This window comes from Lepidothrix coronata, unplaced genomic scaffold (assembly GCF_001604755.1).
Source record: "Lepidothrix coronata isolate B3197 unplaced genomic scaffold, Lepidothrix_coronata-1.0 Scaffold161, whole genome shotgun sequence".
Taxonomy (NCBI): domain Eukaryota; kingdom Metazoa; phylum Chordata; class Aves; order Passeriformes; family Pipridae; genus Lepidothrix; species Lepidothrix coronata.
The window spans coordinates 1,370,200-1,383,785 of record NW_016690341.1 but is presented as its reverse complement, the minus strand read 5'-3'; the positions used below and the strand labels follow the sequence as shown (position 1 = coordinate 1,383,785).

At 38.5% G+C, this 13,586-nt stretch overlaps 1 protein-coding gene across 1 annotated transcript in view; it reads right to left on the bottom strand.

Annotated features, from left to right (window-relative positions):
* The window catches only part of TENM4 (teneurin transmembrane protein 4), a 603,620-nt gene that overhangs the window by 511,313 nt on the left and 78,721 nt on the right, over window positions 1-13,586 (bottom strand). The window contains exon 2 of the mRNA XM_017829261.1: window positions 316-458. The gene's annotated coding sequence lies outside the window, so the exon portion shown is untranslated. The remainder of the gene's footprint in view (window positions 1-315; window positions 459-13,586) is intronic.

Below are 13,586 nucleotides of genomic sequence, written 5' to 3'. Positions count from 1 at the left end.
GTTAACAATACAGAAAAAAAATGGATTTTCCAAGTGATCCCTATTTATTAGACAATAAATTTAAAATTACACTACAAATATAATTTCATGGTTTTTGCTCTTTTCATTTCTTTAACAAAAAACAAGGATGGAGACAAATAACGATGCTTAAATTATCACAAGGAAAAGCTTGATTTATCAACTCCACTTAATTATAAACACGCATCAAAAGAGAATTATAAATGTCTAAATACCACACTCATGATAGATTAGGTGTTTTACTTCTTTCTCTCATCTATACAAATAAATCTAAAAAAACAATGATAGTGTACTTACATATTTCAGATCCTCATCTGTCTAAGAATAGAAAGCACTCAAGTCATGTGTCAGAATAACTCGTGTGGTCTCTTCTCAATCCCCTTTTTTTGTTCACCATCCATAAAAATCAGTGCGCCACTGCAATGGTCCAGCCATTCTCACTACAGAAAAGGAGCCAGGTGTTGAGTGTCAGATAAGACTGGCATGGATTTGTAAAGGTTGTTTGCATTGCAGCTGTCAGGACTGTACATGAAGGATCCCTTGTAAGTTCCAAGACCCAGATTCCCTTTACCTACCAAAGTACCTACACATCAGAAGCCAGGCTACCATCACATCAAACAGTAACTGGTACCTGTCTTTATATCTGTATTGATATGGACAAGTGGATGTCTACCTTCATAAATACAGGACAGCGATGCCCATGCTGCCTTCCTTAGGAACAGAGTTATAGCATGTTCCAGACTCGTTCCTACCCAATATACACAGGACATGCCACCATCCACTGGTGTCTTCACACATCAGATTTGGTCTCAAGTGCTGGATAGGGAGTACACTGAATGTGAGGTGTTTCAAGCTGAATGGAATGAAACTGGACCTAAGTTAGTATGTACACATATTTAAACCTGGAGAAAGAGAAAATATGTTTTTCATGAGACAAACCTCCTAACTACAATTTTTCCCCTTTTTTACTGTATTTCATGCTTAATGCTTATAATAAAGCATATTTACTTTTTTAAAGATAACACTAAAATGTTGTAGCTTTTACAGACTTATATTGGTCTTTTTGAAGAAATTTAGGAGATATGGTCCTGTGTCTGACACCTGGATAAGTACAATTGTTTCAACATGCATCAACAAAATTACTCTCTCTGTCCCATAATGCATATTGTTTAGACATTTTAACTTAGTAATGTCCTGAGCATTTCTTTTTTAGCAGCTCTATATTTAATGGGGACTTGAAGACAACTCTCAATTTTAGAGGCACTTAAATCTATATATAAGTTTACTGTGAGACATATTGGGTAATGTCACTCAGTTTAGTGACAACACTCACTGTATAATATGTGGCACAGCAGTAAAAATGAGCTAGTGTATGATCTTGCTAAAGGCCAGCAGTTTCTGATAGGTCACAGTTAGCATGCCCCTCAGTGTTATCAAAAAATAGCTTGAAAATTTGTGACTGCAGATGTAAGATGCAGTCCAGCTCAGCTGTCCACATAAAACTGTCCAGTGTCACTAGAGATGCCCTAGTTAGTCTGATTGTCCTTCATCAGCTGTCCAGAAAGACATGGACTTCTTGCAAATCCTGCATCTTCTCTGCCAGTCTCTTAAATAACTTTGGGCATCTCAAATGGCTCTGTGCATCCCAAATGTCTCTAAGTTTATTTTAAAACTAAATTGTGCACTAAATAGAAGTTATACATTGACAACGGGACTCTGTGATCCCCCACCTCACTATTGCTACTCCCCATGTGTAATGCCAGCGGATCACCCCTTTCCACAAGTACTGCTTCAGGGAATGGGTTGCATAACAAGATCCCAATATTTTTGTATTGCATGCTATTTATGCACATGCATGCATGCATGCTGTATCAGGGCTCACATTTTTTTATTCTTTAATTAATATTGCCATTTTGTAAAAATTAAAGCAATGGGAATCCCAAAGAGCTGTTATGTTTTGATTGTTAGGAGCTGACATAAATGGATTCCAGTAGAGATAATGCTGTAAATGTTGATCATGTTACAAGTTGGCCCACCTACTGTCACATCAGGAAAAAGAGGTTTAAATAAAAAACTCTTATTTTTAACTGAGTTAATATTAGAAGTGAAGGAGGAGACATTCAGCTGGGATAAACAGTAGCTTTGCTGATGTAAGTGGCACAATGTTGATTTACAGTAGTGAAACAACTATCAGAAACAGTATATCTTTTCTCCACCTAGAGCTCTATAAATGTATTTATAATATAATTTCAATAAGGAAAAGGAAAATCAGAACACAGAAAAGTTGAGATTATTCGAAGGTATCTGGGGAGTCCTGACAAACTTCTATGAGCAAATGAATGGAAATATAAAACGTGTCCTAGCTCACTAAACCGATTCAAATCCCTGAGCTGAAATCTGCATGTTAAATAACTACATGTTTTGTTTACAATGAGCAGTATATTCCAGACATAATTAAAATAAAGAAAATTGTTATTGGATACCTCTTGATGATAAAAAAACCCAAACAAAGTGCTCAAGCCTCCAAGGTATTAAATAAAAGTCTTTTTTATACTGTACACATTCATTTATGTGTTCTTCTTGAAGTTGCAGTTCCTAGAGTACTGTAAGTTAGATTATTATTAAAAATAAGAGCAAGACCATCAGATTTTGTTACTAAATTGGAAATAGGAGTTCTGGTTTGGAATTAAAAATAAAGGGAACAAAAATGGTCTAATATTTAAAACTCACAATTCTAAATACCTTAATTTATCTTGGGTTTTAAATATTCTAGAGTTGAGCATTAATTTTGGGTGTCTACTCAATAGCACTTGGACTTTGTAATAAAATATAAACAACATTAGGAGACTCTAATAAGTTTAACCCAGGAGGAACCTTACTTCTCCAAAAATCCAACTAAAGGAGCCAAAGTTGTGTTTTCTTTTTAAATTACTTTCTCTGTCTTTAGCTGAGGTGTTTAAAGACTCTATAATGAAGCATAGCACAGAGCACAGCACAGGAGGACTGAGACTGTGGGCTTTAGGGAGATTTAGGGCTGCAGAGCGGCTTGCTTTTTGTTATATTAACCTGCCCAGGAAATCAATTCCCTCCATAGTCCCCATGCCCAATCCCCATAAGTGGAGACATATGGCAGTTTTGTGATACAGAGAACACACTGTGGTAGTTTTATTGATATTGGGACTGCTTTTTAGCCAGTATAAGTCTTCTCCACTCAGCTATGAATTGATCCCATTGACTCTTGGCAAAGGGAGAACAGCCATACAGGTTAATGCTGCCCTTGCAGTCAGATTCCTTCTCTGAAGGTGCCTCTCTTCACTGACTCCAGGGAGACTTGATGATTAAATTTAGGCTATAGTTAACTTTTGGGCCTCTGCCGATTCAATGGGATCAATTTGTAATGGTGTGCTTTTCTCTTTGTTCATAATTTTCAGACGTGAGTCTATTGATAGAAAACCATCAGAAATAGCAATGAGAGTGGTGCAAGTTATGCATGGCCATCGCTGTCTTATCATTTGGTCAATGATAACGTCAAGGTGAGCAGAATTTCTTCCTACCTCCCTCCCTCTTCTGCCTGTCCATTATCTATCTGAGGACAGTATTCATTAAAAAATTTCAAAACCCGGATCCCAACATTTCATGTTAAATTAAGATGAAATTATTAATGAACGTGAATTACCCTGAGTGGGAGAGAGCTGTGGTGCATCTTGCAAGGACCTTGCAAAAGAGGTTTTAGCTCAGATTCTTGGCTAAAGGACAAAAGGCGTTGGCCATGTGGCTCAACTCTGCGCGCACACAGACACACGGAGATTGTTTCACATTTTCTGCTTCCCTCCTCAGATTTCTCTCTTCCAGCCATCAGCTTCTCTGCTAACCTTGAAACTGCTAGGGAATTCATTCTGTGGCTTGTGTTTCCTCCAAAGTAGAACTGCAGGACCTCAGTTCCTCCCTAGAAATTATGTCTCCTGGAGTCATTATTCCCTCTCAGCTTCAGACCACTTCCTGCAATTTCAGAGCCACTGAAAACAGCAGTTTCAAATGAGCTGTTAACCCATGAAGGCTAAGCCAGCCTGGATTCACTAGCATTCCTTTGATGCATTTTCTTTTCTCTTTTATTTTCTCCTATCCCTGAACTTTGGTTGAATTAGAAACAAAAAGATTCCTCCTCAGACAAGTTTTGGCCCATTTTTGCAGACCTTATCATCCCCTGAACACTGTTTGCTTTTCAGCTCCAGTTTTCTGCTGCAGAGTACTATTTACCAAATCTATCTTTCTTGAAAAATTCTGATGACCTGTAAAAGCTGAAATGTTAACTATCGAAACCCTTGGGTGTATCCACAAATGGTTATGTAAGGCTGGAGGCACAATGCCAGACTATCAGACGACAGACCCATTTATCATCAGTAGGAACAGGCACATTAATTGGCTACAATACCAGTACCGTCCTTCAGCATTAACAAAACTCTTCTTGATCCTCAATGTAACCCCAGAACATCCTTTATTAAATAAGATAAATAATACTCAGGTCAAGGGTCGCACTGCTTCATCTAAGAAGGCTCAATTATTTATGAATACGTCCCTGACTAAGGATGCCTTTGCCTTGCAAAGAGAGCTTTTTGGTCTACTGACTAAATGTTACTATTCTACACATACACATCTTCTCTATAAAAGAACCAACAAAAGAGAAACAGAAATGCATGAGTCCCGTAAACTTTCTGGACTGGGGGAGGGGGGTTGAACACTGGGACAGGTTGACCAAGAGGCTGTGGAGTCTCCAGCCGTGGCAATCTGGCTGGATACAATCCTGGTTTCTTGTACCTGACCTGTCTTTTAGCAATGCGTGTTGGACTAGATGATCTCCAAGGTCCCTTCCAGCCTCTGTGATATTCTGTAGTTCTGAGTCCATAAGATGAAGTCACACAAGTGGATTCCCAGGTTTCTGTTGCTGGCTCTTCCACGTGCTCACGCAAAAGCCAAAATACTCATAATTGACCCCTGTTTCCAACTGTTTCACCATGCCAAGACTCTCACTTTAAGAGCCCTTGATGCCAATTTTTTTTGTATACTCACAAAGCCTGTGAAAAAGTAACCAGTGGCCATTGTTTAATATTGTACCTGCAGAATTCCCTGTAGTTAAATGAACTTGTCTGCAAAATGGGAACTGTTTGACCCCCATATTGCAAAATACCATGTATGATTCCAGGCACACTGGGTCATATTTTTCACCATGGTTAGTCCAGAAGCAGTGAAACAGAACAATACCTCTGCATCAGGATGGAGAAAGTAAAACACTGATAATTTTACTGCAGTATTGATCACACATTACAAGTAACAGAAGCACAGTGTTTCTTTCAATGGTGGCTTTCACCTACTTTTACTTGAGTTGCTATAAGTGGTTCTGTGACTCATTTAATGGAAGGAAGAGCTCAAAAGTAATACTTTAGTAGTATTTCATGGGACTCTGAACGGACCATCTGGGTCAAATCCATCTTGCCAACACAATTTCTAATTGATCCCGTATTGCTACCATGGCTGCACTTGATAACACACAGAATTTGCTGTTATCAAAACCCCTCCATATAGCTTGTTGACTAATTATGTGTTGATCCCATCATAATGATATTTGCCCTCTCCTTTTATCACCTTTTGATCTTGATAAGAAGGAGATTTGCTTTTTCTTTCTCCCCATGGGGATTTGGGACTTTTTTTCTCAGAATGATAGAATATGTCCTCCATACTTGGAATGGAGCATTTTGTTTGCACACAGTACTGGGGAATTTTCAGAGCTGACACTACGTCAGGCTGGCATGCATGCTTTATACCTGCATAGCCAAAGGAACTGGCAGATGGTTGGTGACAAAAGGAGCATCCTATGGAGCTGCAGGAGAACCATCTCAACAGATCCTAGATTTCAGAGCCTGAAAGACACTCTGCAACAGCCCAACCATAGCACTGCTCAGCATTCAGCCAGAAGCAAGGCAGGTGCTTGAAGCATTTGCCAGGATTCACTGATTCAAAAGTGGTTAGTCTCTCACATGGAAATAAATCTGACAAAAGGATATGGAATGCTCTTGCAAAGAGATCTAAGGGCAATCACCTGCTTTAGGACTGCATCTAGCACTTTGTCTCTGTGACTTTTTGACAGCAAGAGGACAGACGTATCAAAAATTGTCCCTTCCAGGCCTCAAAGCAGGACAGCCAGTGAGAATAAGTGGGAGCAATGAGAATACACAATGCCTAATGAAGTGGTAGCTCAAAGAAAAGATGTGCTACGGAGTAGGTCTCAATTCTGCACAGATTTCCAGGGCCACAGCATCTGCCACTCCACAGCATTTGGTGAAGACCATTTTATGGGAGAGTGGCTGTTGATGGTTCAGTGCTGCATAAACATTTGAGTTGTAACCCAGGTTGATGGGACTGGGGAAGAGGGAGTCAAGATTGTTGAGTTCAGTATGTTAGACTTGTCAGATTTGGATAAGTTCTGCCCTCTGCTTGACGACTTCATATTTCATGTCATTCTACCTCTAGTAAGCAAGTGCCATACCTGGTGTTCTGTCTCCCATCTGAACTTGTCATCTGAACTTATTTTTTTTCCTGCAACTTTCCTTCCTCAAGCTGGTGGTAGACTGAGGAGGAAGCATTCAGGACTTCACGTCACACTAGTATTTCATTTTGTTAAATCCTCTTCCCTGAAAATTTTCCAGTACCTGCCCCAGCTCCTGCTCAAAATTTCCCATGCTGCACCTACAACATATCGACATGATCCACAGTTCTTATTGAGCAATGGTGAACCTCTCCAGAATATGTGAAGCCTCTTCCTTCTACAAAAGAAGAAATGAACCATAGCAAAGATCATTGCAGCTAATCTGTCTTCAGACTCAGGAAGATTCTTCCGCACCTCTGCATTTCAGAAGATGACCTTTATCAGATGTAAAGCCTACAAATATGTTTTGACTGTGTAGGGCAAGCTACGGATATAGGATTTGATGTACAAATGTAACAGCCCTTCTCCTACCATACATCAGCCAGTGCAGCATCGATGCAATGTCACAGAAAGAAAAGCATAGAGGGAACAAATGTAAAAATTAGTTTATAACTTGCCAGTGGGGAAGAGGAGACCAACTGAAACAATATATATGGAAGGTCCAATGGAATACCATGGAGCTAGTCTCCCTAGAGGAAGGAAGGAAACCAGGAACAACATCATCTCTATAAATGCAAACGTTGTTTAGGAAAGATGGTGCTTCTGTGATCAGGCTAAGAACGAGAGATCTTTGCTGAATAAGCAACTGGGCTTGCTGGTGTGGAAAGCACTGTGCACACTGGTGCCCTAGGGCATTGATTTCATGATCAGGAGACCCTGAGACCTGCTTCAGTTTTCACATAATGAGTGGATTGAGTGCATTCATCAAAACTGAGATTTCAGGGCTCAAAGTTCAAAAAGCTACCAGAGGTGACATCATTTCCCTGCTTCCTCCTTTTCTTGTCCCTTCCAAAAACAACCCCACTATACTTTTTTTCTTCCCATTTTGAAATCTCCTGGGGGTTAATTATCTTTCTAGGATGAAAACCATATGCTATTTCATGCTCTTGCATAAGGTTAAGCTGCATATGATGAAACTGATCAATTAAATCTTATGGGAAGGAAAGGGAGAGTGAAGCCTGGCCAGGAGTTAGTGTTCTCATTTACTGACAATGTAATCCCAGGTATCAGACACATACAAAAATTCACTTGTCCACAAGGAGCAAAGGAGAAAAACTGCTGCCTGTGTCATCATAAAATTAAGATGGAGAACATTAAAGTGGGGAACATTAATGTAAACAAGATCGGGACTGTCACTGCCTAAGACTAACAAGACCTGGACTATGGAAAGGTCATATTATTTAAAAACCAATTTTTCTGTGTGTTTGGGTTTTTTCACTTTGCAGCTTGAAGACTCCTTTGAACACAGCAGATACCCTGCTGATGTGCATTCATAAAATCCAGCCTGCTGTGTGAACCTATGCCTGTCATTTCACTTTAGCATAGGAACAATACTCTAAAATCTTAGTCTGATTTTCCAATCTATCTGGCATGCGAAGTTGGTTCTTATCATTGTGGATGGTTTTCCTTCAAGCTAGAATATGGATTTTTTTTGTGCAGATCTGGCAGGGATAAAAGAGAAGAAGAGAAAACAGACATGGAAGCACTCCATTGAGTTTCATGCTTGTAAAATTCCGTGCATACAAAAATTGTAAGCAGAAAGATCTACAGCCACATGCAACCAGCTGAAGGGAAACAGTGACAATTAAACTAAGAGCTGTTCACAAGGAGATTCTTCATAACCCCTAAGCCAATAACTTAGTTGCCTGAATAATTTCCTTGTCAAAGAGCAACGTTTTTTTTGCCAGTGAAAAAGAATAACTCTGAGAACCACTCTATCTACAGCTCTGCAGAGCTTAGATTCAACATAGGGTAACATTTCAGAGGAGTTATACTTCCCCAGAATCTAGCATTTGGAAAGTGTGTTACTGAAAAGAAATAAGCACAAACATACACAGATGTCTACTGTTCTGGCTTCAAATAACCCTTGTGGAGAAAGAGTGGTGTTTATGTATAGAGGTGTGCACATGTGTGGGCATGCATGGGAAAGCAGAGTGAGCTTTATTTTTATTCTGAATCCCACCTAAACAAAGATCCTAATGTTATCCACTGGAATGAGGTAAGAAACATGATCATTTGGTTCCAAGACCTGTCTGAAACTACAGTTTTTGTAGCCTTGAATGAGCAGCAGTCAAAGTAAAAGAGATCAGATGAACTGCATTTAGAAGTGATGCAATGAACTGGTATGAGGGGAAAGTGCTTTTAGTGATCGATATGAAAACAGGGGGCTTTCATCTAACCACAGCAAGGACAGCAAAGAGGAATTTGGGCAATATAATATGGGATAAAAGGGTAGATATCCTCTTATTTCAATCTAAAGACTTAATGATGCTTATTAAAAGGTTGTTACTTGGTTTCATGGAAGAATTACGGTCCTTTACCTCTTAGAATGAATGGCCTGACAGGGAAAAACAAGGGGTTTTAAGTCCTCAGTCCTTGTTACGGAAGTGCTCATTTTTCTGTAACTTTGCCGAAAGATCAGCTCATGCAAACAAGGAATACACAATGCAATTCACCAGGAAGCACATTCATAGTACAGCACTTGGGTAATAAGTTATTATGATTTGATTCATATAACAATTGTTGAGATTTGTGTCAACGTTACCAGTAAGTGAGAGCTCTGAAACAGCAAAGTGTTCTTATGCCTAAGAAAATGCATTGTACCAAAATCAAGTCTGGAGGAGGCATATTGAAGACAATGAACTTCCAGCAGGTGAGCTAGGCTGCACATTTCTGCTGGGGAAATCTTTCCACCACTTACTTTATTGCTGTCATTTTCTCTACGAATTATTGCTTCTTTGTCAGATTTACCTCCCCTTCCACTTGAAAACAGTCATCTGGGGAATAGGCCAGCAATAAAGAAAAACCTCCTGGAGGTTAATGTTGAAATGACAACAACAACAAAAAAGGAACTGGTCTACCTCTTCAACTAGGGTTGACTGAACCACGCGGTACGGTTCAGCTACAAGAATTCAATCTGTTTGTATCTGAATATAACATACAGCACTGGTTTTCTGGCACTTGATAACAACAAAGTGTTTTGAACTTACAGTTACTAGATTTTTTTTAGACTACTAAGTGTACTTCAAAGCCTTACAGTTCTTCAGCAGTGACTAGAAAAGACAATTCAGATGAATTCATATGTCGGAAAAAGTCTATTAATTAGCTTTTCAATTAATGTTAGAAAATCCCATATAGCATTTGAATATGAGTATAGAAGGTGCTGGCATTCCTAGAGTTCTACCGTGAAGAGCCATGGGGCAGAGATATGCCCTGGGAGACAGGAGACCAGAGCACCAAACTACCCTTCTTCTTGTCACAAGTACTCACCAACTCCATAAACTGCCTTTTCTGGATTAAAGAATTATCTCCCACTTTTTTTGAATAAACCATGGGAGATTAGTTCAGATAGAATTACCTAAAATTAAATAAACTGGGCCAAACCTTTGAAAAGCCATGATGCTCCTGTATTCCACCTGATGGTGTTTGCCTTACATATGAAATGTAACTTCTGAGTTAAATCTAACCAGCATCCAGAGGAAGTTTAGCAATCCAAGATGTAAATTTATAGAATCATTTAGGTTGGAAAAGAATTCCAAGATCATTGAGTACAAAATATCTTTCAAATTATAAAATGGGGGAAATGTTTTCAAGTTAAACACTTTCAGACATGTAGAACATGTGAGCACATTCCTTTAGAAATTAACATGACATGGAATCAAGCAATGATCAAATGAATGAAATCAAAGAGCCTTTCCTTTGTTGCATTCCTTGAAAAGTAATTTATGAACCAGAAAGTAAATGCACAAAGAATCTTAAATCACAACCAATCACACCAGGAAAACTTTGACACTCACTTCACACTACTAAATGGTTTAAAGACAGAACAACTGCAACAGGAGATCAAGTCCAACTTTACTGGAACAAATTCTGCTTTGAATTGTGTTGGTGCAGTGCCACAGAAGTCAATGACCTTAGCAGCTAATGAAAGAAGTCCACTAAATTTGTCCCAGTCAGCTTGACTGCAGAGCCCCTTTGCACATTCTATGAGCAGACTCTCGTTCTCTCTTAGGATAAGTAAAAGATTTTCAGTTAAAATATAAGCTAATGAATGTGAGAAACACCTTTTTACAGCAAATCCTCCAATAAATAATAAGGACAGTACATTGGAAACTACAGACCAGATTTACATGAAGAACTTGATGAGCTTGACTCAAAGTCCTTTCACTATGTGATCTCTTCATAAAAAAGCAGATTTACTACAAAGTTGTAGGAGGCCGGCAAACATTTTAGAGCATTTTTAGTGCCCCGTGCAGTGCACCCTAGTTATTGTTTGTGTGACTGCAGAGCAATCATGGAGCAGATCCTCATCCTTTGCCTCCTCTCCTTCCAGATCACATCTGATTCCAGCCTTCCTTACAGATCACATCTGATTCCAGCCTTGCCTAAGGCAGTGGGCTAAAGAAATTCCTCAGAGATGCTCACACCCAAAATTTATGGCGTGGCATGATCCTGTCAAACACACATTTGAGAAATGCCTACACAAATGAGTTTATTTATTCTTTAAGAAAGAGATTCAGTTGACAAGGGGAAAGAGGGAGGCAGCGAAAATAACAAGAAAATAATAACTATTGTTATCCATAAATATTAAAGCAGATTAACAGATTATGAGATAAAAAAGTAAATTAATCTTTCATAGTTTAAGGTTCTAATAGCATTAAGGTTCTATTTCCTGTCAACTAATTTTAAGTTAATTGCCATTAATTTTTCATAGCTAAGTAGCAAAAGAAATGAGATTCCTGTATTATTTGCCATACACTCTAGTTGTGAAGGGAGTCTAATGTGAAAAAAATGTGGTGAAAAAGTCTCATCACAAGATAATTGAAATTATGGCTAGAAAAGGTTTACTAATCCATACCCTTGCCACTGCAATTTCCTCTCTTCTATGGAGCATCCAATGAAGTATCCTACTCAAGGTTTAAAAGTGATTCAGTGATTTAGAATTTTCTGTTGTTAATTGACTAAATTATGTTTTTTAGTGAAACCTCTCAGCAAGTAATCTGTAAGTACTGTATACTGTAAATCCCTACACAATTAGAAATATATTATACATTAGAAAAGCATTTGAGTTCAGTGCAAGGCACAGAGATGATGATTTCTTTTCAATGCAAATAGTTCACTGCTTCCTTCCAATTTTTAACATTGAAGCTGTTTTGTTCAGTAAACGCTGAGAAGCTTGTTCACAACCACCTTCTTGTTATATCCAATTTAGCCATGTTGAATATTTTTCTTACTGTGTTTTCCATACAAGAAAGCAGTCTAAATCAGCCTTTTCTACTTTTATCTTGATGTCTCAAGAAGTCATTAAATCCCAGAATGCTTTAGGTTGGAAGGGACCACAAGGATCATCTGGTTCCAACCCTCCTATCATGGGTTGGGCACCTTCCACTAGACCAGGTTGCTCAATGCCCCATTCAACCTGGCCTACATTACGAGTTCCGGTATTCACAAAGTGTTTTGTGTATTAAAACTCATTTTTTTTTGAAAGACTGTATCACCACTGCATTAACAAAAATATAACAGGGTAGAAGTAAAAAAGCCTGTGCAATGAAAGAATAAATATTAATTTATTCTGCTGAATATAGATAAGCGTACACATGTTGCCCATCAGCTAAAAGCCTGTAGTCAATTCCAAACCCTCTATGTTGAACCACCAATAGAAGGTGGCAGAAAATCATGAGGTGATAATGTTAATTCCCCAGAAAAGTTCAGAAAAATAACTTCGCGCAAGGTCATCATTGTATATGTAATACAACCAGCAATAAACCAGTGACACTCATGGGATGCCTCAGGTCATCAGATGCATGAAATGCACAATCTGAAAACACAGGTTATTGTATTTCATTTAATTTAATTTTAATTTAAAAAGGTATTTGTACAAATGCCAGAACAAATTAAGTTCTGATTAACTTTTGCTGCTGACATCCCCTTTTATTAACATAAATGTCTTCCACCGTATACTTGAGAAAATTCTTTAAGTCACACTGTAGTAGGAACTTCTTCCTGCTTTGCAGATCAAATTTTCTTTTGTTTAACATAATCCCATCATGCCTGTCTTTATCACCTTGGGATAACAGAAAAAATCTTTCCCCTTTATCCTCTGAGAGTAGGACTTTCTGTTTCCTACCAAGTCAGGTTGTTCAGCCCCTTAATGATTTTTGCTGCTGTTCTCAGAATTCCCTTCAATTTGTCAACATCCATCACTATATTCAAGGTGCAATCTCATCACTGCTGTATAGCAAGAAACTTGCCTCCCTATGGACAAAGGAATGATGACTCTGCACGTACAGACTGAAATCACAACATCCCTTTTTGTCATCCTCTAGCATTCCAGCATGCATATATCATTTGCTGTCTGCTAAACCCCCAAGGTCTCCTTTGACATTTCTGTTTTCCAGGTATCTTTGTCTGACTTAATAACTGTGCTTTAGATTATTTCCCTCTAAGATTTATTAGCCTATATTTTTCTAGGTCAAATCTCATCCTGTTACTTGAACCACATATTTATGACATGTCCCATTCTCCTTGCACTATTTTCTGGTAATTAAATATAGTTTGTTATTTTGAGGCAAAAGTTGGAAGATCCTTATTAAGATTTGGATAAGATTTGATCAGAGTATTTCAGTCATTTTATCCTTTTATGTCTGTCTTGCCCTGATTCTACTGTGTGCTACACTCTTGGTCACTGCTGGGACACTAATTTTTTAATCATTGTGATTGACTCTGCAGGTGCCAAAAGGCAGCCCTGTAGCTCTCTCTTATCATAGAATCATAGAATCAGCTGGGTTGGAAGGGACTTCTGAGTTCATCAAGTCCAACTCTTGATCCACTACCATCATGGTTACTTAGACTATGGCACTAAGTGCTA